The following is a 25,674-nucleotide window of genomic DNA, read 5'->3' on the forward strand; positions in this document are numbered from 1 at the left end:
GGTCCCCCAGCCCAATGACACCGCTCCAACATGAGAATAATTGTCCACGGATCCCACAGTGAGCATAGGTGACCCCCAGGGCGGAGGCGTAAAGCGCGACCTGCTGAGGCATGCGTAAGGCTGATCAGGCCACTGCACTTGCAGCAATTACCTGGTCGACGGCTGCCCCCTCAGAGAGAGAATAACAGCAGTGCGGCCCCAACACAGGAGGGGGGGGGGCTACCACCTGTACAGCCCCAGCAGACTTGCTATGCCTGCAGAGCGAAGCCTTGTGGGGCTCCTCCCTCTCCACCCTACCACCCTCTCCTGGTTTTTGGCAATCATAGTGAGTACTTTGCATGTATGAACCCTGGAGAAGCAGGCCAGTGACTCCACTCTATGCAGACCTGGAGGTGGCCGTCTTATGGTACTGAATGAGGCAATGAGGCAGTAAACTGTGGATACCATTGGTGAGTCCTATTGTGCTGGTGCAGAGTTAGTGAGCAAAGGGGCTGAGTTGCGGGTGTAGGAGGCGCTGTATTTGGGCGTTGACCACCATGACGGACCCGCACTACACAACGATGCCCAGGCACCCTGGAATTGGTGAGGTGCTCTGCTGACCGGTTTCAGAGTGTGTAGTACGGCGTGGGACCTGGTGTGATGCGGTGCGGTAGTGGAGGTGAGGGGACCCTGCTGGAACTTGGCCCCACTATGTGTGATGATGGTGAAGCTAAGGTCCCCCAAAGCACCCCTTCTCTTTCGGTGGTGGTCCCCGTGCTCACTGACAGGGGTCCAATACAGTGTGTTTTGCATCACCAGGAAGCCACCCTGGATAAACACTCAAGTCAGTTTGAAAAGAGACTGCACGACATCCTGGACACTAAGAGCGCCCTGGAGTCAAAGCTAGATGCTGTGCCCTTAAATGTGGGATTGCTCCAAACTGATCACAGGAAACTGGTGGAAAGGGTGGACGACACAGTCTCTGCTGACCTCCATGAGCCCCACGGTGCAGGAGTTGCAATCTCACTTACAGGGAATGTGGGTGGACATCGCTGGCCTGCAGTTGAAGGCAGGGGATGCTGAGGGCCACTCACAATTGTATAACGTTCACGTTATGGGCTCCCTGGAGCGCGTGGAGGGACTCAGTGCGGAACTCTTCCTGGAGAAGTGGCTGGTGTCCACTGTGTTGGCTGGCAGGGTACCCAGGTTTTTTCCAACCTAGCAGATGCACCAACTGCCAGGCCGTCTCCGCCCACCGGGGCCCCACCGCGCCCTGTACTACCATGTCATTTGAACTTTAGAGATCGGTATCTGATCCTTTCGTTTTTAAGGTCTAAGGCCGCTAGCCATTTGAAGGTACTGCTATCAATGACTGTCCCGACTTTACCACAGACCAGTCATTGTATTGTGTGGTGTGTGTCGCCAGTGTGTCGCGGAAGGGAGCCTCATGGAGTGCCTTCGCCTGCAGCCTCCACGTAGGTATACAAGGTTGGGCCCTCCCCCAACGCAGCATCAATAGAAGCAAGCAATGATCAGACAGTGTCCGTGACATATTTTCAGTTTGAAGAATCATGGGACTGATCGCTGCACGGCAAAGAAAAATATCTAACCTAGTGTGTCAGTTGTGCCTCTCGGTATAAGATGAGTACTCACTGTCTTCCGGTTGGTGCAGGCACCAGATATTGTGTAGTCTACTGTTGGTTGGCCAACCCTGAAAATGTTGGGTTATTTTGTGACAACCCGCCCCGTGTGGGGTGGGAGGGAGCAGTCACTGGCAATGTCCAGTATGCTGTTAAAGTCAACCCCCCACATGGTGTGGGCGTGGAGTTCAGGGAGGAGTGCAGGGGTGAGGCCATCCAAGAACGCAGGGTGACCAGCATTTGGGCATAAACGGCAAGGAGTGCAAGGGGCATTCCACCAAAGTGGCCCGCCACCACCGCTTACCTGCCATCCGGGTCCACCCTGTGCATCACCACCTCAAACTGGACCCCCGGCACAATCCATATCAGTATCCTCCCTTGCATAGCCCAACGTTGTCGCTCCGTACAACTGGGCCCTCCATCTCTCATGGAGTTTATGGAGGCCTGCCACCATCTTGTGTTTTTTTCTGTATTTACACTATATGTGTATGTCATGATTTGAGATAGCAGTGAACATGGTGCCTCTTAGTAGGATTAGCCATGCCTCTCACATTCCTCGTCAGCAAGTTGTATTGTGGTGTCAAGTTACGGGGTGGGGTGGGGTGGTTCAGCCATGCCGGGTATGTATCAGTATCAACAATCAACCCCCTCTCCTCCTCCCGGTGGGAAATGCATCCAGAAGTGTTGGTGGTGTCCTGAATAGTACATGTGTAGCTCCTTAAACATAAAAACTCACATGGGGGAGACGGGTAAGACATATTACTGTGTTAAGGGGCCTTGTGGGCTATGCTTTGAAAACAGCCCCGGAGGAGGGAGGTGGCAGGCCATCCGGAGGGTCGATGAGGGCCCTGTGAACCAGGAGACGTGAGGCATTGCTTGCCACGCATTTCAGTGCACAGTATTGGAATAGAACTGATAGTTTGTTCACTATTTGTTTCTATTTGCAGTGTTTACGATATTTGTCCAATGGCCGGACACCATCCGGTGCCCGGACAGGATGGGTGGGATGACTGGAGGGGTTCTTTGCATAGGTTTTTGTTTCAGGAGCTAAACCCGTGCACTATTCAGGCCAACACATCCCACTGGGTGGAGGGGAGGGAGGTTGATACTGGTACATACACTGGAATGGAAGCGAGGTATGACTTGCGCCCCCCGTGACCGCCCTGGGTGCTGCCACTAGTTCATATATATTGATTCCCAACAATATGAGAATGTATCATTCTTTACTGCTGTATTTGGTTGTTTTGTGATTTGATAATGATAAAACAAGTAATTGTGTAGCTCCACGGTGTTCATACTTGGTCTTGGTTTGATTTCCGACAGGTATGGTGTGTATGCAACTTGATTTACGTTCATGTGCTATGTTTTGTTTCTGAAAATAAAAATAGATATGCTAAAAAAACAAGACTTTTTGTAGCATATGATCTCAGACCCCACGATACTACTGAGTGGAGTAACACCTAATATTTTCCTTGCTGTTTACATGAGCCTGTGTCTTAAGCACCCTCTCGTCCCATTTTAGGAACGCTTCACTGTGAACCTTGGACTTCTAATTACCTAATTTCAATGTTGTCCTGACAATACTTTTCAGTTATTCAGGGGCTACTGCTGTGCTGTGTTCGGTAGACACTGTTGTAATGTCATTTTGGGAAGTGGATATTGCATGGGTTCAGGGTATGTTAGTAAGGAAGGTAGACACACTGGGCACAGTCCTATTTTTGCTCCACATACGACCTGCACCATATTTTGAATCCGATATACAACACAAAACCCTGACATGTCCTATTTAAATGCTTCAATCTGTAACTGTAAAGGCATACATAAGGATGTTAAAAAGCAGCGAAAACAGTGCTATGTAATGCTGCAGGCTGCTCGTGGTAATGCAAGAAAGCTATTTCATACAGAAATGTGCTAAACTTGCAAGGTTATGCAAACCAGCCCAATTCAGTTTTGTGAAGCTCTTAAAGACACTGTAGGCTAGATATGTGACTATCACCCGCACATTTTTTGGCAAATTGTTATTGTGTTCAATACATATACTTACAAAGTAAATACTGGGAACTTCTTATTGGAATAGAATCAGTTTTTGGTAAATATGGTGATCACAGCATGCTGTCAGTGAGGGGGTTCAGTTGTGTACTGGTCTCCGCATTAGATTGATTTTTGGGGTACGACAAGACCCTTGAGTAATGCGGAGTGTAAGCTGAGCTCCATAAGACTGATAAGTGTTACATCATTATGAAGGATACACCAGAATGGAAAAAAGTGGTACATCCTTTTACTTTTATCCAAATTACTCTTATTCATGGACTGGCTATGTGTTAGTCATTGCTAACCATGGTGGGGCCTTCAGCGATACAACTGACCTAGCTAGGGTATTGTCTTATCATACTTGTCTTAGAGTAAAATGTAGACTCCACCCCCCTCCAAGTGACATATTACAACCATACTCACCTGACGGCTCCACCCATAAGCCCTTTTGAACACCTCTTACATGATCGAGATAGGAAAAACGATCAAAGACTATTTTGAATTTACTGAGGACATGATAAATTTGCAGGCAACCCTTTGGGAGGCTTTTGAAGTAACCTTTGGGGAAATGCTTCAGCACCACACTTCAGGTGAGGAGGGACCATACCTATCGAATTGAAGAAGATAGCGCAACTATATGTGACTTAAGTTTTGAGATAACTCCAGAGGACTATGGATTACCAATTAAATACTCTAGGAAATACTTGGATCGATTGGAGCTCAAATTACTTTTGGTGTACTACTGACAGAGATTTCTAACTGCAGATTTCTCACCTTAGAATATTCCCGAGGTGTCGGACGGAATCCGGAAAATCTTGAACAGTGCCTCTATGTTCCGGCAGATGGCATAGTTCGGCTCGTCTGAGTCGGTAGTGACATTGCGATGCCTATATAGGCGCCACCCCAGCACACACTCATTACTTCCTTTAGATTCGCACCAACTGCGCAAATCTGGTAGGCTACCTTCAAACACTTTTTTACTTCAGCATTTTTTAACTTTGGTCCCTGTGTGTATAGGGCATTATGCCCTCTGCTAATCCCTTAGGGTTCAAACCTTATGGGGATTGTCATAGGTATGTCTGAGTCTGACCCCCACTGTTTGACTCTAGTGCCTGTGGTCGAATGCAAGTTGATGCCCCCAAAGGCAATCCATGAGCACGCATTGAAGCTTCTGGTGGCGTGGCAGAAGAAGGTTCAGTGCTACTCTCAGTACCGTTCTCCTTCACATAGACAACCTCATGTCAGCTGCTCAACTCGTTCCTGCGGACGTTTATCTTCAAGCTCCAACACCTCATAGGTGATGGGTACGTTGAAAAAGCACAAGAAGTCGTCAAAGCGCTCATCTACTTCACCTTCTTAGCAGTATGCATACAGGCCCGCTCCCGCCCTCTGCCCGTGAAGCTTGCTTCGGGGCCCGTTCTGTGCTACCACAAGTTTCCCAGTGCCAGAAAGACGCCTGCTCAGCTTGATGAATTTTATGATGCAGTGCTTGCCATCTTTGTACCACCAACTCCCTCTGGCACTCCTTTGGGCCCCACAGAGACAAGATGTGCCCCAACTGGGTTACTATTGTTGAGTTTGCCCTTTGCACCAGACAAGCCCTCTGGAACTGGAACCCGACTAACACCACCACGGGTGCTTCCACAGACCTAAGCTCATCCATACTTGAACCATCACAGGCGGCGCTCAATGTCGACCCATTTATCATCCTAGATGTCGGCGTGGAATTTGCTCAACGTCAATGCTGGAGCCTTTTTGGCTTTAACATCTCCTGGACTTTCCAATTACCCCATACTTCCTGAATCCTGAAGGTGGTGATGAGCTAACCTGGAGGACCCAGATGATACCTGGGTTGAAGAGCAGGCCAATGCAAGTGGCCTGGATACCTCCCTAGATGCAGGCGTGTTTTCCGTTCTGGGCCAGTTTTCGAGGAAGGTGCATCCTTTGCTACCATAATGTGCAAGATGGCAGAGGTCCTCGATCTACAGCTGCCAGTTGTCAAAGTCAAGACGAATGTCTTGAGAGAGGTGCTTCAACTGAAGCGGACTCCTCTGAACCCATGGTCTTTTTAATGAAGTCCTCACTGACATGTTCCTGGGGGCCTGGGTGAAAGCTCCCACAGGGACTCCTGTGTACTGTATGATTGCCCGTCTGCACTGGCCTGCCCTTGGAGACCCGGCCTTCCTTTCCCAGCACCCCTCCCTTGAGAGCCTGGTGATGTCCCCAATGTGTTCCCATCCACACTGCCAAATAGGAAATCCTAGAGACTGCAAACCTTTGGGAAGTGTATTTTTTCCTTCACCAACTTAGCCTTGCGGTCAGTGAAAACCGCATGCTTCTTTGACCGATATTTCCATGCATTGTGGGATTCGTTGCACAACTCTTTCCCATACTGCCGGAGGAAGGATGAGCCATAGTCAACCAAGCTCTGATGGATGCAGGGATGTTGCAAAATTCACAATCCGATGCAGATTAGACACCACAGAACTCCCTGGGTAGAGCAATGGCTTCTACTGTGAAGCTGCGTCGCCACACCTGGTTGTGGTCTACCTGGTTCTCGGGGGATGTACAGTCTTCATCGATTACAAACTTGTAAAAAACAAGGGTCCCCTGAAGGAATGGATGAGAACACAAACCCCTAGGTCAGGGAATAACACAGTGAAGGTATCAACCCAGGCAGTAGTAAGAAACTTGCCCACGTAATAGTGTTAGGACATGAACAACCCACTTCCAGTTAAAGGCAATTTTTATTAGACATAAATCAAGGAAACATAATTACAATTATCGAATAAAAAGCATGTGGACCATGCGAATGTAGTACAGCAATTAACAAATAAGGTTCAAACAAATATAGAGCAAAATACTTTAAAAAGTAAAATACATAAAGCAACAATAGTTCATAAAAGACACATATAAACTCTCTATAAAAAACATGTAATGAGTATTTTGTCAACGCGCGTTTCGGCGACCAGCGCCTTCTTCAAGACAGAAACTCAAATACCTAAAATTAAAATCACAATTAGTTACACAAAATATAAATTTTAATCTTTTTTAAAAAAGAAACACAATAAAAATCGATATATAATACTCAAGCAAAATGTAAACAGTCATAAATTCATAAATACAATGCACTATAATAGGAAGTGGGAGGTGGGAGTCCTATATATTTAACAAGCGAGTCCCAATTATGGGGAATCCAAAGATAAACCTCGGTGCTCAAGGTAACTAGAAATCACATCTCAGAGATAAATTGTCCAACGGCACAGTCAATGATCATTTGTCCTTAGGGTGATAAAGGCCAGGAGGCCAGAATTGAAAGAGAACAGGATAGGCACAGGGAAAGCTTCAACTGGCATCTTATATTTATATGATAAGCTGACCTATCTCTTAAAGTGGATACAACATCTTGTTTGCATGTCTAGGGAATTAGAGTGCAGGCCATGAACCGTATTGGAAACAGAAATTATTTCTGGTCTTATATTTCTCTATGGCGCCTGAAAAAATGTAAAAGGATTAGAAGGGGCTATACTTACTTTCAAGCTACAGAATTCTGTAAAAATCACTTTGCAATAGAAGTGTGAGTTACAGCACTGTTATACCACTTCAGGTAAGTATACCTTTGAGATAATGGAGTAAACTTTCTTGATAAAGTGGAATGATGAAAGAAGCTGTGGGAAACAAGAATAGCGTGGTTTCAGAAAAACGGCTTGTGATTTTTAATTGTCGAGTGGATCGACTGCTGTAAATAAAAAGGCCTATATATACTGTCACTTCGAAAGCATCAAAAATAAAGATACCTGGGGACACAGTGTAGAACATGCTCTGGTTAAAAGGATACAGTAACGAATTAGAGAGCTGTAATTAGCACATTGATAATAGGTTAAAGACCAAAGGGGAAACAACAAGTAATCCTTTTAAGGTTAGTAATTATATGTATAGTCTAACTTATATACCTTATGGAGATAGACGTGTCCGTGAACCTTGATAGCGGTCGGGGGAAGTCACACTCAGGCCTAGTTTCGGTAAAAACAATCAATATAGCAGTTCGTCCTAAAGAGACAACCACAATGATAGAGTAGAACGCTAGGTAATTAGTCTTAACAGGATAAAAATAATAAGGTGCAAGGATCAGTTAAATAACACAACCCAGACAGTACCTGAATTAGTACTTGATAGTGCCTACGCCTCCACCTGACAACTGGACAAAATACTCAGCAGTTCAGCTTGTAGTAAAATCGTGCTGAAGGAATAAATAGATAAGCAAAATGTAATCCTTAGTATTTATGTGGCAGTGTAAAAAGAGCAATAATGCACAAGATACACTGTGTCTTATACTAATAAAAGCTGAACACAAACTCCATACCTAATAATAGCACGGACGTTTATTCAAACTGGATTCTGTGTCAGACGAGTGTTCTGACTTCACAATATCTGAATGTAGGCAATTACTACAAAAATAAAAATGAGGAAAAGTGTTTGTGATAATACGGAAATGTATCAAAGAATCAAGCATCAAATAAAAAACGAACAGGCAAGGCATACCTTATGATAGATAATTAATTTGCTTAAACGAGATCTGGCCGAACTCTACTGGAATACGATAAATAGATTTACGGTCCAGTCCTAGGGTGGAAAAAAAAGAGTAGGGCCGTCAGATTAGTAAAAACGAGCAAAGAGCTTATAGTTGTCAAACGCACTGGGCCCGAAAAGATTCTTAACATACCTGAAGGCGCGCAGCGTCCTTGCGTGTGGAGGCGGGCCGGCGAAGTGCTCTGGAAAAAGTTAAATGCACATAAACGGCCTGCACCAAGAGCCCACACCTATATATACACAGGTGTAAATGCTCAAATGGGGTCACATGACACAAATGCGTGTTTTGGTAGTGAAGCTAGAAAGTAGACTGACAGATGCACGGTGTACTGCTGTCATTGGGAAAAAGGATATTCATGATAATGAACATGAAAAAAAGCCTAACGGTGGAAAACGAAAATTATAATGGACATAAAATAAAATAACTAACTGGTGCACATGATAAAAAGCAAGCAATTGTATCTTGGTGCAGGCCGTTTATGTGCATTTAACTTTTTCCAGAGCACTTCGCCGGCCCGCCTCCACACGCAAGGACGCTGCGCGCCTTCAGGTATGTTAAGAATCTTTTCGGGCCCAGTGCGTTTGACAACTATAAGCTCTTTGCTCGTTTTTACTAATCTGACGGCCCTACTCTTTTTTTTACACCCTAGGACTGGACCGTAAATCTATTTATCGTATTCCAGTAGAGTCCGGCCAGATCTCGTTTAAGCAAATTAATTATCTATCATAAGGTATGCCTTGCCTGTTCGTTTTTTATTTGATGCTTGATTCTTTGATACCTTCCCGTGTTTGAGAATGTATTATCACAAACACTTTTCCTCATTTTTATTTTTGTAGTAATTGCCTACATTCAGATATTGTGAAGTCAGAACACTCGTCTGACACAGAATCCAGTTTGAATAAACGTCCGTGCTATTATTAGGTATGGAGTTTGTGTTAAGCTTTTATTAGTATAAGACACAGTGTATCTTGTGCATTATTGCTCTTTTTACACTGCCACATAAATACTAAGGATTACATTTTGCTTATCTATTTATTCCTTCAGCACGATTTTACTACAAGCTGAACTGCTGAGTATTTTGTCCAGTTGTCAGGTGGAGGCGTAGGCACTATCAAGTACTAATTCAGGTACTGTCTGGGTTGTGTTATTTAACTGATCCTTGCACCTTATTATTTTTATCCTGTTAAGACTAATAGGACCCGTACCCTCCAGATCTGCCCCCGCCTCCCCCCTGACATGGACACAGACATGCATAATTCCCCACATTGCAATAACCAAGAGATTCTTGTGGGGTAAAAACGGCCATGTTTAATCAGTACATTGAATAAACATGACAAGCAAATAACATGCATATCTGATATTCATAAACACATTTTCCAAGATTCCTTATGATCCTCTTACATTCCCAGCCCTAAGGGAGGAGCCCCATCTGGCTCGCATCTCGCACTGGGTACCCTACGCCAGGTGCCGTGCACCTGCCCCTTAGAGTGGTGGGCCCGCACCCCTGGTCCTTGTCCGGTATTACCAGGGCCCACCCCTCTACCACCCGGCTGCCCTGGGACGCCCAGGAGGCTCGAATTCTGTCGCCCTAGCCTCCCCAGCCGGTGGTGACTTCCTCCCAGGGGAGAGCTTACCATATCCCCCCTCAGAGCTGGCCTATGGAGTCCGCCAATCGGCCTCCCCTCAATCACTGTTTACTGCTCGCAGGTCCCACTTCCGCAACAACGTCCCCCTCAAAACATTTAATCTCAGGGACGGGTGGGTGGGAGTTAAATTCAAAGGCCGTGCCTCGCGTAGAGGGCAGCAACGGGGCAGCACGCAGTCTCGGAGTGGTGGAGGGAACAGAGACCCCGGTCACTGGTGCCTGACCCTAAATAGTCCAAAGGTCTCCGCCCCTCACCACTCCGGACGTGCGTCGCCGCCCGTGACCCGGAAGTCAAAAAGGGGGGGGGGGGGCGGCCGGCCGCGGATTGGCCGCCCGGCCGCCCAACCATAACTGGGGGGGGGCGGGGCCCGGAGGTGCCGGGTCCTAAGTGCGCGCCTCGCGATACTCTGCGCTTGGCATAGGACCCGTACCCTCCAGATCTGCCCCCGCCTCCCCCCTGACATGGACACAGACATGCATAATTCCCCACATTGCAATAACCAAGAGATTCTTGTGGGGTAAAAACGGCCATGTTTAATCAGTACATTGAATAAACATGACAAGCAAATAACATGCATATCTGATATTCATAAACACATTTTCCAAGATTCCTTATGATCCTCTTACATTCCCAGCCCTAAGGGAGGAGCCCCATCTGGCTCGCATCTCGCACTGGGTACCCTACGCCAGGTGCCGTGCACCTGCCCCTTAGAGTGGTGGGCCCGCACCCCTGGTCCTTGTCCGGTATTACCAGGGCCCACCCCTCTACCACCCGGCTGCCCTGGGACGCCCAGGAGGCTCGAATTCTGTCGCCCTAGCCTCCCCAGCCGGTGGTGACTTCCTCCCAGCGGAGAGCTTACCATATCCCCCCTCAGAGCTGGCCTATGGAGTCCGCCAATCGGCCTCCCCTCAATCACTGTTTACTGCTCGCAGGTCCCACTTCCGCCACAAGGGTGGCCAAGGCCCTCAGGTCTGCCACCCTCCCCACCTGCGATCAGAATAAACAACCCAAAGTTCTTTGTCAGAAGTATCTGTACCTCAGTCTGACAGCTGCACCCCATGACGATGGTACATTGCTACTTCAGAAATCATCCGGTGCTGTATGTAGTGCAAGCGGCCCTTCACTGAGCACAACCTTGCCAGTTCTCCATTTAGTCGGCTTAGTGGACGTTCAACGAACTGGGCCGCCTTCCGGGCCCCATGACCTGCCTGACAACGTGCCTGACCAGGCCAATCTAGTTGGTGGAAAATTATGCCCCAACCATGCAAATTCTGCCAGTAAAGCTTCCTTGACCGCCAGGTGCCCCCGGTCTACCACGGCCATCTTGCGCAGAGCACGACACTAGCGGCCCATTCCTTGACGAAATCTTCCCTGGGTCGCCTCACCATGTCCGGTGACCGCACTCCATTCATGTGATACCTCACCCCACCGGTGACCATCTGGTGCAGGATAGAACACAGGCGGCCCGTCACTGAGCGCAACCTGGCCGACCAGCCTCCCGGCATCGCCGCCGCTATAGTTGTTTCGTAGCGTAACGCACGAACGAGTGCCCCCCGCACTCACACCGCATTTGCGGGCCTTCCTCTGCACAGGGGAGAATAAAAAGAATTAAAACGCTCGATAGCCACCATGACAGCATTCTTGGCCCAAACAGAGCCACAAGACTTCACACACTCTAAACCAGGAACGGAGCTGATCAGCCTCCGAGAGAATCAGATTTTTTGGCATAAACTATGTACTCAACGTCCTTCTCACTTGGATAAATCTGCACATATTCCGACTAAGTAGAGAACGAGTTCCACGTGTGATTCCCCAGTGAACGTGGCCCGAGGCCTCCCACCCCAGTCACCCCCCCAGTCAAGTCCCGATTACTGGCTAATTCAGTATCCAGCCAAGGGGGAGACCCGAGCTGCTGGAGGCGGGTTTCACTATGAAACAGTCACTGGTTCCAAGAACTTAGCGTAAGTCAGGTAACGTTGTCTGTGGGTCTTTGACTATGAGGACACGATGCCCCCTTTATGGGGGGTGTGGGGGGGGGTGTGGGGGGAGGAGATGGATGACCGGATGACTGCCCTAGGGGGCCCGGACTCATTATTATCAAAAGAATGCTTTCTTATCCCGAGGACCCCCCCATCCTGAATGGGCTAGCCTCCCGCAGGTGAATTACACCCTCTGGCAGCTGTGCGGCGGAGACACCCCTCCTGTTTGACTGTCTGCTTCAACGTTACCAATATCCCAGAGGAAAGCCACACTGCACCCCCCATTTCTTTATCAGTACACACAGCATTTTCTTCCCCTCAGGAGCCGTCAGTGTTCTAGCAGTCATGCACCTCTCCTCCCCACATTCTTATACAACCGGGCCATTACTTTGGCACCAGTGACGTTCGCTATGCGCCCCCTGCCACAAGGCCCATGATTGCACGACGTAGACTGAGCGCCTGCTTCCATTACTCACAGGCATTGTTATCGCTACCCTTCCATTCTTTAGCAATCGTGTACATCCCCATCACACACTTTCACATAAAATGGCTGGTACCTTCAGCCCATGTGACATTTGTTGTCTATACATACGGCATAAACAGGCCACAACTTGGACTCCTTCACACCCACAGCAGATCGGCAAATAACCTGCGGCAAGACTCCACGCCCTTGCCGCGCTCCAGTTGAGGATCGCTCAGTAATGAAGGTGGCTTCGCGAGACCTGTCAGGGAGAAGACTGGTGAAACTCGGGTTATGTCGGACACCGTGGAGGATTAGGCTCACACAAGTCAAAGGCTCGGTTATGAAATAAGCGACCCGCTCAAGATCACATGACCCGGCTGTCAACCCAGCGGTGCGAACACACGAATATGCGCGCTTCTGCCTACAACCTTATTGCTGCCCATCTAGTAGATAGAGGACACTTTTCCAACGTTGTTAAGGAGGAGCAAGCCGTCGTGTGGGTGCGGGAGCCAATCCGCGCCACGGACACAGCTAAACTTCCTTACCGTGCTGATTTTAGTTAGTCAGTCAACAGTCTATTTACAGCTGTATATAGTTCAATTTACCTATCTATAATTACAAGCGATGCGCTAAAAAAGCGTCCCTAACTTTTGTTACGAGGGAGACAAGACAGAGCTATTACAACGTGTTCCAGTCTCTATACAAATAAATTAAACATGGTAATGTTACCATCGTAATCTAGAAGTCCTCTGAAGATATGTCAATGTACTTGGAAAGAGCCAATGGTAATTGTGTGTTTACTAGATTTAAAATTGGGCTGCTAATTAGATAGATGCCCTCGAAGGGGCCAAGAATACCCACTGAGGTGCAACTGCCCCCCTCAGTCGTAGGCTGTAATCCTATCAAGATGAGTGCTGCAAACCATATCCCGGTTTAGGACTCTAGTCTAGATGCTCCCACAAATACTCCCGGGCTCGTGCATAACTCGGTACAAGGCCCCCAAGCCGGTTTTCCAAAAGGCAATTTTTTGTGCCGTTGAAGTGAGGTAAGACTAGCCCGTTGAGGCCCGACTGCAAAGAGGAGCTTCAGTAGGAAGAGTGTACTCTTTTTCCATATACAAATCCAAAGTTTGAGGTGGAGGAAGAGAAACGAATTCGCCTAGACTCCCACGCTTGTTGCTTGCATGCCAACGCGGGAGTGGAACACGTATTCGCATTCCGAAATCTAAATTTAATCCGCCATGTCACTGGTTAGGTAGTGCACTTCCCCTAACCTACACCACATCGTATTCATTCAATGTCCTGAAAGCGACCTCTATCCCGGCCTCAATAGTTCAAGCACAATGGCTTACGGTGCACAAATTAATCAACCACTTGCCATACTAAAGGCAGTTTTGGAAAAATACCCCTGCTAATTAACAAAAGCACCTCATGTTTAGCTATTCTTCAATTTGCGGAACTGCACATTTAACGCGAGGCTTATTACGCACTAAATATAGCCTTTAAATGCCGTAAGTATATGCACGCCCTTTTAATCATAGCCAAATTCCCGCACCATTTAGCCTGCTCAAACGCTTATATGTCCGCTACTTTCTAACGCCCTCTTAGCTACTTTACCTACAAACCTCACAACGTGTAAAGCAGTTAGTCTTCAGTACACCGGGCTATTTTATCGTGATTAAAAACGCATGGCCTGTTGGGGCACCTATCCCGATAAAAGGTGCATGAATTTGCTCCAATCACAAACGGATTACGGACCTATGGTCAGCATTGTTGTACTCGGACTCCGCAGATGTGGTTTTAACACATTACCAATTTTTTAGGCGGGAACAGGGTTAGGTACATATGACTATACACAGATCTCTACCCAGGGGCGTCAACTCTCTGACCTTTTCTACCTGGCTGGGCTGTTTGCACCGAGGCGACAACTGCTCAAATGGCAAGACAGAAAGGAAGACCTCCCAATTAATCAGCCTTTCAACCTATTCCACGCGCTTGTAAAAAACATTCGGCATCGTGTAATAACGCCCCGACTTTTGAAATAAATCTACCTCTTTCAATTATTGGCACAGAATTATGGGCGGGAACGCATAATTTCCACCCACCGACAATGTTGAAGAACGTAAAATTCAGCCATATTGGGACACTTTGCCAGAGCGTGTTCCCATCTAGAGCGCTGTCCCATGGTTGTTCTAGCCCGTGCTGAAGCCTGAGGGCATCCTGTTACGCAATGCGCTGCTAATCCCGCTACTACAGCTGTTCCAAACCCCCCCAAAGCCCCCATTGCCCCTTACAATGAGGCCCGCAGCGTTTCCGCTCACCTCCCCCGGGCTCTGGGTCGGGAGCTGAAATGCCGGAGTGTGCCAAAACTATTTTCCGGAACAAAACCCCCGACAGCCGCATGCGGCAGGGGATGGTTGGGATCTACTCCCTTGCCCCCCCCCCCGCTACCCACGGCTGCCCGAGGCCCCCAGGGACACCCGACACCTCACCTCCCGAGCCGGCCGCTCGTTTCAAAACTTCCATTTTAAATCCAGTCCTGGCATCCCATCGCTGGACTCATCCGCGCCGGCTGCCCCGAATCCGCTGCCGCGGAGAACACGAGGTTGGTAGTTAAATTCAAAGGCCGTGCCTCGCGGAGAGGGCAGCAACGGGGCAGCACGCAGTCTCGGAGTGGTGGAGGGAACAGAGACCCCGGTCACTGGTGCCTGACCCTAAATAGGCCAAAGGTCTCCGCCCCTCACCACTCCGGACGTGCGTCGCCGCCCGTGACCCGGAAGTCAAAAAGGGGGGGGGGGGGGCGGCCGGCCGCCGATTGGCCGCCCAACCATAACTGGGGGGGGCGGGGCCCGGAGGTGCCGGGTCCTAAGTGCGCGCCTCGCGATACTCTGCGCTTGGCATTACCTAGCGTTCTACTCTATCATTGTGGTTGTCTCTTTAGGACGAACTGCTATATTGATTGTTTTTACCGAAACTAGGCCTGAGTGTGACTTCCCCCGACCGCTATCAAGGTTCACGGACACGTCTATCTCCATAAGGTATATAAGTTAGACTATACATATAATTACTAACCTTAAGAGGATTACTTGTTGTTTCCCCTTTTGGTCTTTAACCTATTATCAATGTGCTAATTAAAGCTCTCTAATTCGTTACTGTATCCTTTTAACCAGAGCATGTTCTACACTGTGTCCCCAGGTATCTTTATTTTTGATGCTTTCGAAGTGACAGTATATATAGGCCTTTTATTTACAGCAGTCGATCCACTCGACAATTAAAAATCACAAGCCGTTTTTCTGAAACCACGCTATTCTTGTTTCCCACAGCTTCTTTCATCATTCCACTTTATCAAGAAAGTTTACTCCATTATCTCAAAGGTATACTTACCTGAAGTGGTATAACAGTGCTGTAACTCACACTTCTATTGCAAAGTGATTTTTACAGAATTCTGTAGCTTGAATGTAAGTATAGCCCCTTCTAATCCTTTTACATTTTTTCAGGCGCCATAGAGAAATATAAGACCAGAAATAATTTCTGTTTCCAATACGGTTCATGGCCTGCACTCTAATTCCCTAGGCATGCAAACAAGATGTTGTATCCACTTTAAGAGATAGGTCAGCTTATCATATAAATATAAGATACCAGTTGAAGCTTTCCCTGTGCCTATCCTGTTCTCTTTCAATTCTGGCCTCCTGGCCTTTATCACCCTAAGGACAAATGATCATTGACTGTGCCGTAGGACAATTTATCTCTGAGATGTGATTTCTAGTTACCTTGAGCACCGAGGTTTATCTTTGGATTCCCCATAATTGGGACTCGCTTGTTAAATATATAGGACTCCCACCTCCCACTTCCTATTATAGTGCATTGTATTTATGAATTTATGACTGTTTACATTTTGCTTGAGTATTATGTATCGATTTTTATTGTGTTTCTTTTTTAAAAAAGATTAAAATTTATATTTTGTGTAACTAATTGTGATTTTAATTTTAGGTATTTGAGTTTCTGTCTTGAAGAAGGCGCTGGTCGCCGAAACGCGCGTCGACAAAATACTCATTACATGTTTTTTATAGAGAGTTTATATGTGTCTTTTATGAACTATTGTTGCTTTATGTATTTTACTTTTTAAAGTATTTTGCTCTATATTTGTTTGAACCTTATTTGTTAATTGCTGTACTACATTCGCATGGTCCACATGCTTTTTATTCGATAATTGTAATTATGTTTCCTTGATTTATGTCTAATAAAAATTGCCTTCAACTGGAAGTGGGTTGTTCATGTCCTACCACTGTTACGTGGGCAAGTTTCTTACTACTGCCTAGGTTGATACCTTCACTGGAGTCTTCATCGATTGGCATGCCCGTCGATGGCCCCCCAGGTGGCAATAAGGCCAATGGGGCACTCAAGTGATTTCGCTAGAACAGGGTCACTGCCAAATCCCTTGTCCTTTCCCTCTCAACCTGTCCGCAACAGGGGAAACTTTGGATGGTTACAGTTCCTGCCATACTCAGTCCAGAATCCTGCCCAGAACTTATGAGGACAGGGACGCAGGATCCAGTCACAATGTGCTCTGAAGTCCCTGCCCCTCCAGCTACTTCAGCCTCAAAACTCCTCTAGCTTTTCCTTCATACAGCACAACCATCCTGTTGTGGCCTTAATGGTTGGCAATTACATCTGACAAGTAGGCGCTTCAGATCATCCAGAAGGGGTTCACCCTACCATTTTTTGAAACCTCCCCACCCCTCCCACCATCCCCAGAATGACTTAGAGGAACATCACTTCTTGCTTCACCAGGAAGTGAGGGCTCTTTTGGCCAAAGAAGCCATCAAGAGGGTGCCCACACAGGAAGTAGGGCATGTTTATTTGGGCCAAAACAGGACGGAAGCCTCTGTCCTATACTAGACCTGAGTCCTCTCAACCACTTATTTATTTATTTATTTGTTAAGTTTATATAGCGCGACAGCTACCCGTAAGGGTTTCCCGGCGCTGAAAGACAAAAAGCAGCAACATATGGTCCTAGAGAAATTATTGGACAAAGAGCCAGGTCTTCACGGCTTTGCGGAAGCGAATGTGGCAGTTCTCCATCCGCACAACCAAGGGAAGAGAATTCCAAAGTTTGGGTCCCAAAGTTGCGAAGGATCTGCCACCCTTCTCGAGAGTCTGAACTTAGGAATACAGAATAAATGTTGAGAGGAGGAACGAAGTGAACGGGCAGGAATATAAGGTGTAACGAGGGACGGAAGGTAAGAAGGGGCCACTCCAATCTTGATCTTGTGCATAATGCACAATGCCTTGAATTTTACACGGTTGTCAAGATTGAGCCAGTGAAGTTCCCTCAGACGTTCGGTTATATGGTCCCGTTTACGGCAACCACAGAGAAGCCGTGCAGCAGCATTTTGGACCAATTGAAGACGGCGTATGACCGCCTTGGTAGACCCCAGATAGAGCACGTTACCGTAGTCCAATCTGGAGGTCACCAAGGCCGTCATCACGGATCTCTGGGTGTCAGTAGGTAATATCCAGAAGATTTTTCTCAGCCACCGTAAGATGGTAAAACAGGTGGCTGCAACTTTGTTGGCCTGATCCTTCATAGATAAACTCATGTCAATAATGACCCCGAGATTTCGTACTCGTTCAGAAGGAGTGGGCAAAGAACCCATGACCAACGGCCAGTGTCTCGGGCTCCAAAGATCAGGTTTATTTCCGAAGACTAAAACCTCAGTCTTTCCACTGTTCAATTTAAGAAAGTTGCGGTTCATCCAACAGGATATTTCACTGAGACCAGTTTGCAGGGAAGAACAGGAGGTGGAAGAATCAGCTTGGGATAAAGAAAACACAATTTGTGAGTCGTCAGCATAAGTAAATAAATTTAAACCAGAACGATGTGCAATGTGGGCCAAAGGAATAACGTAAAGATTAAAAAGAAGAGGACTAAGGATAGAACCCTGGGGCACACCGTGAGGGGATACATACATGTTGGAAGTGGACGTGTGAGAAAAAATTTGAAAAGTCCGGTCCGTAAGAAAAGACGTAAGCCAACTAAGGGCTTTCCCGCCAATGCCAAAGGAAACAAGGTTATTTAAGAGTATACTGTGAGATACAGTATCGAAGGCTGCACCGAGATCGAGTAATATCAGTGCAGCCGTTTCCCCTCGATCCAGTAGCAGGCGGAGATTCTCAGTCACTCCAAGAAGAGTGGTTTCTGTGGAGAAACCCGGACAAAAACCAGACTGGGAGGGGTGTAGAAGATTGTTAGCTGCCACAAATTGTGGGAAATGCAAATGAATATGCCTCTCAAGGATTTTAGAAAATGCAGGCAATAATGAAATGGGGCGAAAGTTAGAAGCAACATTAGGATCCGCGGTTGGTTTTTTTAATAGCGGAGGGACCATTGCGTGATTCCAACAACTAGGGACAGTGGCTGAACTAAGTGAAGAATTAAGCAAAGTGCAAATAATAGTAAGTTGAGGGAGCTCCAGCTTACGTAAGATCGAGATGGGTAAAGGATCAATTGGAGAGCCTGACTTAACGTTATTCAAGATCTCCAATAATGTAGAAGGGCAAAGATCAGGCCAGGTCAAAAGTGAGGCCGACGGTGAACACAAGGCTGTGGGAAGCGACAAGGGGTCTGCACCATTTCCCACAGTAGAAGGTGAATTCGTCAAGGCATTACTATCATCTAGGGCTGCAATGTCCTGGTAAATAATCTCAATTTTCGAGATGAAATACTCGACCAATTCATCACATTTACTGCTAGAAAGAGGGGGGTATGGCAGTAGTCTGTGAGCCAGCAAGATCTCTGACCACATTAAACAATACTTTAGATTTGTTAAATGCTTCGGTGATCATTTTGTTTGCATGAATGGCTCTAGTTTGGACACAGGCCTTATGATATTGCTTTAGTTCCGTTTTGTAAGTATGACCGGCCGAGATGGAGTAGTCCCTTCTCCAGGCACGTTCCAATTTTTTGCATCGGGATTTATGAAGATGCAGTGTCTCATTATACCAAGGGGCAGGTGATTTATGAATAGTTTTATTCTTTTGAGCAAGAGGGAGACAGATGTTAATGGCTTCTAAAAGCCAAGAGTTCACAGAGCTAGCCGCGGCTTCCATATCATCTGAACCAGGTGGATTTTTAAGCGCAAGATCGAATAAGGCTTTGTTAAGAGCAGCAATATCGAGATTCTTCCAGTCACGCTTCCTGACATTCACAGAAAAATTGTGATTAAACTGTGCCTCATTACTCGTTATGATGAATTTAATGAGGTAGTGATCAGACCAAGAAACTGGCAGTGCCGGAAGACTAACTAGTTGAGTGATATTTGAAAGGATAGGATCTAAAAGATGCCCACCTTTATGAGTGGGGCCCTTATTGTGTAAGGTTAGGTTCATAGAAGCTAGATCTGCAATAAAGTTACCAGCCACATTATCGGTAGGGTCTTCAAGATGCAGATTCAAGTCGCCAATAATTAAAAAATTACTGGACGATGTGAGCACAGATGCTATGTATTCTAGAAATTCAGATTGCCATGAATTTACAGAGGACGATACACTAATAGTCCCTTGAGGGTGTTTTTAGGATTGAGAGCAAGCTTAAAGTGCAGTGCTTCGCAGCTACCCAAAACAGGATCTGACTGGCATTGGTACTTTTTCTTAAATATAATTGCCACACCACCCCCTACTTTTTTAAGGCGATCACTCCTGACAATGGCATACTCGATAGGCAAAGCTTCGGCCACATCTGGGCCAGAACTATCGTGAAGCCAAGATTCAGTAATAAAAAGTGCATCAGGTGCTTCATCAGTTAGCAAATCAAAAATGTCCCGTTTATGCTTGGGCAGTGATCGGCAATTATGACTCAAAAACGTAAAGTTAGGGAGAGAGGGAGTGGTCGTACATAGATCTAAGCTGTTACATAGATGTGGGACATCTAGGTAAAAGGAGCAATGCGGGCAATGTTGAGGGAACTGGTCAAGCATGTTAAGAGGGGCTATTGTATGAGACCATGAAGGTCTTAAATCAAGAAGTTGTTTAGCCTCATAGGTGAGGGGAGTCCCTGTAAATTGACCAGGGATTATGGCCCCGGGTCCCGACTGGGCGTGGACGGGCGCAGACGGGCACGCCTTTGGCGCGCCTTCGCTGCGCCCGCCCGCTGCGCGGGCGGGAAATGAGGCACATTTATACAGGAAGAGGGTGGGAGGGTCGAAAAGACTAGACCGCGATCCCTGCACCTCCCAAAGATGGCGGCTCACCCGCAATAGCGTTCAAGTCGGCTGTGCGGTCCCATGTTAGTGCAAAGCAAGATTATGTGCAAATGAGCAGGTAAGCAGAAAAACAGAATAAAACCAGTTTAAAAACGCTATAGAGACAAAGTAGGGTATTCCGCCTAACTTTCCCGGCTTTCCGCCTCAGGAAAGTGAAATTGCTTTAGTCAATCCTCAAAAAAGATAAATACTGGGTGCTCACATTGGCTTAGGTCTTGTCTGCTCTTGATCCCGGATACCGAATGGTAGTGCTGGACATGCAGGACGTGTATTTCCACATTCCCTTCCTACCAGCCCATAGATGTTACCTGTGGTACATGGGCATTTTAAGCTCACGGTGCTCCCCTTTAGCCTCACCAGCGCCCCTTGTGTGTTCAGGAAAATGGCGGTGGTTGGAACCCATCTTCGAAGGTTAGGGGTGCCAGTCTTCTCCCTACCTCGAAGACTGGCCGATTAAAGGCAGGTTCGCCCCAAGCATTAGTTGTTCACCACCTGACTATGGTGGAACAACTGCATTCACTGGGGTTAACTATCAGCATTCCAAAGTCACACCTGACTCTGTCTCAGATGCCCCCTCTCAGCTGAGCCATTCTGGACGCAGGCAGTTCCGCGTCTATCCTCTGAAGCAGCGAGTCTGGTCTATTCAGGCCATGATACCGATATTTATGCCTCTGGCCTATATTTCAGTGAGACTGACTGTAGCTGCTGGGTGTCATGGCCTCATGCGTCCTGCTGTTAAAGCATGCCCGCTTGCGTATGTGGGCTCTGCAGTAGGAGCTGAAGCCCCAATGGGCACAGCATCAGGGGAATCTCTCCAACCTGATCCAGATATCAAAGGGAACTGCATAGGATCTGCAGTGGTGGCTCATGAACCACTGTTGGGTCAGTGGCAGACCCCTCTCTCTCCCTCCACCCAGAGGTCATAGAGGTGACTGACGTTTCACTCCTGTGTTGGGACGGCCATGTGGGAGAGGAATCTGGTTGTCCGCGAAATTCTAGCTCCACACAATCTTCTGAAGCTGAGGGCGATTCTCTTGGCATTGGAGGCCTTCCTTCCATCTGCAGAAGAAAGGATTGTAGTGTAGTTCCTATATTCCAAATAGGCTCTGCGCATTGTAATAATATATCCCATAGATTTGACGTTGGACTTATGTCGACTAGGTCTCTATCGAATATATTAGACTTAATTGTGAGTGCCAGCTAGCTCAGAGGTCACTATAAACTTTCTCAAATTCACAAGAAGGGATTCGTTTCTGACAACTGCATAAACATGACAACTTTGTTTCCCCAAGAATAAAACTGATCTTCAGAGTTGTGGAAACAATAGATAGATATTTTACTCAGTCAATTGTGCATGCTTCGTTTCACCAGAGGTGGAGAGAAATAGAGAGACGGGCATTGTCAATAAAAAAGGGTTTATTGAACAGTCTTCTTTCTCAAGCAAGTAAAATGAACTGCTACAATCGTAATACTGGTTGCAAAGTATAATGCATACAGTAAGAAGAGTATTATAAAATAATACTGTAAAAGCATTGTATGGTTCCTAGATAGATAAATACATACATAAATAACAAAGCTAAAAGGTACTCAACTGGTGCTTCTAAAATACGCCTACCCCAATGTACTTAACCGAAGTCTTGTACGAGGGAAGAAGTAAGTAAGGTGTAGCACAGGTTTAGTTTTTCTTTGCCAAGAATCTAACCAAGATTTCTCTTAGGGTCTAATCAGCTCCGTACCTTGGTTTTAGAATGAAGGAGGTCTGGTATCTCAGTCTCCGGACTCCATTTCCCAACACCCCGCAAGGGGAGCTTGGAAACACTAGAGCTGGATTCTCAGCAAGAGAAAGGAGAGCTTCTCTGTCAGTGCGTCAGCTGGAGGGTCGGCTGCCTTCGGCACTTGCTGTAGCGAGCTGCATCGGGCAAGTAGATAGTCGAGCTGCTCCAAACCACTGTGTGTTTGCTAGAGCAAGTGTAGGCATATTTATACCTTGAAGGTGCCTAGTTTGACGTAAAGTCGAACATAATAACGTCACCAAAGAGCCCCAAGGGAATGGTAGTTCTTTGAAAACGCCATGATTTCTAGGACAAATCAATATTCAAGTAAGGGGATGTCCCTGACTGCTGAAGCCGAGTTTTCCAAGAAATCGTTGTGGCTTTTTGGAACTAGTGGAAGTAGCCATGCCTGTATTTTGACTGGATGGGTTATGTCTAAATATGGGTATGATTTCTCTGTCTATATAAGGGCAATGTGATTTATACCTATATAAGGACATGAATCGGTAAATTGCGCTTGATTCTAAAATGCTTCACAACAGGATAGTTCAGGTGTTAATGGGCAACACCACTGCAATGTGCTATTGCAGCACGCAGGGTGGGGTAGAGTCATGGACCCTGGGCTAAGAAACTCAGCACCTCTGGACTTGGCTGGAATGTCAGGAAATTTTTCTAGTGGCACAGCACCTGGCAGGGTCTCTGAACAGCAAGATGTAAGACTCAGGGGTTGATGCCTTGCGGACCATGAATGGTGTCTACATCTGGAGTTGCTGCAAATTTCTTCTGAGATTGGGGAGAACCTTGGTTAGATCTATTTGCCACCGCAGAGAACGCGTAAGTGTCAGCACTTAAGTGCACTGGAGTTTCCAAAGCGATTCTCACCCGGAGACACATTTCGTCTCAAGTAGAATTAAGGGCTCATAAATGCCTTTCGGCTGATACCATTCCTGTCCTGAGAAGATCTCAAGAAGATCAGGAGAGACGTGGCTCAAGTAATCTTAGTGGCTCCGGATTGAGCATGAAGAGTATGGTATCCCGCACTCCTGAGCATGAGGATCTGTCCTCCAACAGGGTTCCCCCGTCAGGAGGATCTCCTGTCGCAACAACTGTGCAGAGTTCTGCATCTGAAACTTTGTACGTTCCACCTTCATGCGTGGAAATTTAACAGCAACAGGTGAGGTTTTCCGATCTCCCTCGGAGGTTTGTGATGTAATTTTGTCAGCCACACATCCCTCTATGCCTGCCTTTGGGATTTGTTTGTGACTTGGTGCACCTCACTTCATGTGGACTCCCTTTATGCACCTCATGCTGAGGTTCTGCTGTTTCTGTAGCCCAGCAAGACCTAGGTCTGGGCATTGTTAAAGATTATTGGTCAGCCATCTCGGATTTCTTGCAGCAATTTAAGTTACTCCTTGTGACTCCATTTTCGAAAGGCTTGCTACATCTGTTCCTGTGTACTTCCTTTGTGATGGGACCTCAATCTGGTTTTTACTTTCTTTATGTGTCTTCTTGTTGATCCCCTGCGTAGCTGTCCTCTGCGTTCTTTAAACTTTAAAAACAGTGTTTCTGGTGGCTATTATATCGCCCAATAGGGTCAGTGTACTTCAGGTTCTGTCGGTTCAACCTCCACACTAACTTCCTTCCTGACAAACTAGTAATTTAGACTTGTGCCTCATTCGGCACGACACCCAGTGTATTATTCTTCCAGCCATCTGCGCTTCACCTCATATGTCAAAAGAGGAAGAGCGGTTCGATCATTTGGAACTAAAAAGGGCTTTATCATTTTATATTGATGACACCAAAGATCACCAGCTGGATTGGGTTCACTGGAGAGAAAGAAGGCAAGGCAGTGCAGAAATGAGGCATCTCCAGATGAAAAGTAGCAGATACAAGCCACCATATGTTACTATACGCTTTAGACATTCTGCTATGTGTGATGGGTCCACAACTCGTTTCCACCAATGTTGGACACTATTAGTGAGTGTGGGACACATCAGTATTTCAGGAAAATGTTGGGGAAATCAGTGTTGTACTCCATTTCGTGGGCTTAAGAAACAGAACTGCAACATTTGAATATAACTTTACGCTGGTATCGTTATAAATATCTCTTTCAAAGGACATTATTGTTAGGTATCCTAAGATCTTCAAAAGACACAAATTTGCTGAAAAATAAAAAGGCTAAGGTGACTTTACAGTTATGTGTTGAATAGCACCGCAACTGATGTTATAAAAAAAATTAAATCTGAAATTCGCCACTTATATTCCTGTGAGCTAACTAGTTTCCCGTCATGTACTGCTTAGTACCTCAAATATGAAATCACTCATAACATGTTAATGACTACATAGATGACATTTCGAATGGCCTCATTGGTGACATCACACCCTAGAAAGTTAGTTGACTTAAAGTAATTCAACAAGTTACACCTGTGCCCAATTTTCTATTGCCAATCAAGTGATAATGGGCATAACCTTTTACCACATGCTGGATACATAGCATATCTGTCAAGGCACCCACTTCTGGTGGATGATGCTGTCCTTTTTTTGATATTCGCCCCCTTAACAAACAAAATGCCTCCATAGACTTTAATAAAGTCACCCTTTTTTAAACCTTGAACACATTCCAAAAATAAAATGTGTACTCTTCTCACCTTACCGGGGCCACCCCCTTAAAGAGCTCACAAGACCTGCAATTTTTAGTCAAGAGGTTGATTTGTAAAGCTTTGCCACTGATAAAACCCCTTCTGCCAGTCCCTAAGGTCAGCCGTCTGTAGTTTGGTTAAATGCACTCTATACACATTTCCTGAGGTGAGCACACTGACATACAGCATTAGTCATGCTTATAACACCTTTTGTAAGTTGAACCATCTCTAAGTGGATCACTCATACATTCAACATTATTCAGTAATCTGCAATTACTCAAAATCTTTAGTAACTTTCTAGAAGTAAATAACAACGTGTCATAATGGACACATAATTAGTCTATAGCACTGTTCAGCAACTGTTTAACATGGGCAGGTGCACAGACATCCACTTTTGGATAGTCTGTTGTCAACCGAAGATTTGGCCTTTCTCATTGATTTTATGAAACAGGCTTTTTTTGCTTTAAGCCTCAACCTACTCAACCCTCATCTTGAGAGCGAAGTTGGTACCTTGTTTTTCATGAAGTAATACGTACATTCAAACTTTAGTGATTTCTAAACTGTGCCAAATATAACTTTAAACACGCACAGCGACCCTTGCCTCTAGGGCTACACTATTTCCATTTTGTGGACACACGTGTACAGTACACGGAGTATCTATGCGGTATATTTGA

The 25,674-nt window shown here is 46.4% G+C and overlaps 1 protein-coding gene and 1 long non-coding RNA gene across 2 annotated transcripts in view; both read left to right on the plus strand.

Annotated features, from left to right (window-relative positions):
- Positions 1-25,674, plus strand: part of MTRF1L (mitochondrial translation release factor 1 like) — a 265,821-nt gene that overhangs the window by 164,492 nt on the left and 75,655 nt on the right. The window lies entirely within an intron of this gene.
- On the plus strand, positions 8,712-9,369 carry LOC144761723 (uncharacterized). Its single transcript, XR_013595870.1, has 4 exons — positions 8,712-8,790; positions 8,891-8,971; positions 9,078-9,162; positions 9,286-9,369. It is a non-coding gene; the product is annotated as an uncharacterized LOC144761723 (long non-coding RNA).

Source organism: Lissotriton helveticus, chromosome 6 (genome assembly GCF_964261635.1).
Source record: "Lissotriton helveticus chromosome 6, aLisHel1.1, whole genome shotgun sequence".
NCBI classification, from domain to species: domain Eukaryota; kingdom Metazoa; phylum Chordata; class Amphibia; order Caudata; family Salamandridae; genus Lissotriton; species Lissotriton helveticus.